This window comes from Paramisgurnus dabryanus, chromosome 23 (assembly GCF_030506205.2).
Source record: "Paramisgurnus dabryanus chromosome 23, PD_genome_1.1, whole genome shotgun sequence".
Lineage (NCBI taxonomy): Eukaryota > Metazoa > Chordata > Actinopteri > Cypriniformes > Cobitidae > Paramisgurnus > Paramisgurnus dabryanus.
Window position 1 is genome coordinate 5,477,564 of NC_133359.1, and position 1,396 is coordinate 5,478,959.

The following is a 1,396-nucleotide window of genomic DNA, read 5'->3' on the forward strand; positions in this document are numbered from 1 at the left end:
TACCTGCTGTTAATGTTATCACGCTGTTCGGTTTATTACACAAGCGTTTATTGATGAAATGTCAGCTGAGCAAAGTGCTCCGTACAATAAAACGTCAAATATATTTTTTATCTCGCAAACGTTTTCAGTTTGTGTTTAAAAAAAAGATTATTGTCCCTTACGAAAATTAACAAAAAAAAATTTTTTGGTTTTGCTAATCAATACACCAAAAACATGGTTACTGCACTTTTACCAAAAAAAAACAAAACATGGTTAATTGTCGTAAGGGTTAAGCCATGCCTTAAAAAATAGCATCTTATTGATAACACAATCTCATAGCTTACATTTCAATAAAAACATTTAAAAAAAACTTGTTTGTTAATTAAGTTTAAAATGATTAAACAAATATTTTACTTCACGGTTGTCAAAGTTAGTAAAAAGTCGATGAATAATTTGATAAATCATCTAATACTGCAAAAAATCATGTTCAATCAAATTAAAGCATATCAATAATTTTATATATACGTATTTTTACACCAAATAATGCTTTAAAGGGGACATATCATGAAAATCTGAACTTTCAAAATCAAATCAAAAATCTAAATCTGACTTTTTCCATGTTTAAGTGCTATAATTGGGTCCCCAGTGCTTCTATTAACCTAGAAAATGAAAAAAGAACAACCCAGTAACTTAGTTTTGATAAACTATTCTCTGCAAGCATGTGAAAAAATAGGTTATTGAAATTTTGCTCCCCTTGTGATGTCAGAAGGGGATAATACCACTTCTTAATCTACACTATCCAAACACACCGGACACACATCTATCTATCTATCTATCTATCTATCTATCTATCTATCTATCTATCTATCTATCTATCTATCTATCTATCTATCTATCTATCTATCTATCTATCTATCTCATTACTGTGATGTATGCACTACTTGTATTTTCTGGTAATGTAGATTTAAAATATGCATAAACAGTTTTGGGGTAGACAAAACAGGACCTCACTGTTTACAGTTCCTATCAATTCCTACTGCAGCGATGTTAACATTTCACAGTTTGTTTTGTACTGTGTGTAATTCGCAGTATTTTGCTCAGATTCTGTGTGTGTTCTCCATCCCTGCTGTACAGGGGGGCTTAGTAATTATCATTATTTATCACCATGACAAAACATTAGACCTAAAGACCACACACGTTCACAGGATAATGTGTATGTGCTTGAAAGTGTCCTTCGCGTTGGTTCGGGCATATTCTCGCGCATGTGTGTGTGGAGTGCTCATTTTCAGGGGAAGCAGCCAGGTTGGCCCCTGCTGGTTCAGCTGTTGGCAGTGTGGTGCTCTTGGGGGGTTCGAGGCCCGTCTCTGACCCAAGGGCTTACGGGGAGAGATTACAGCCTGAAATACTATCTCATCTA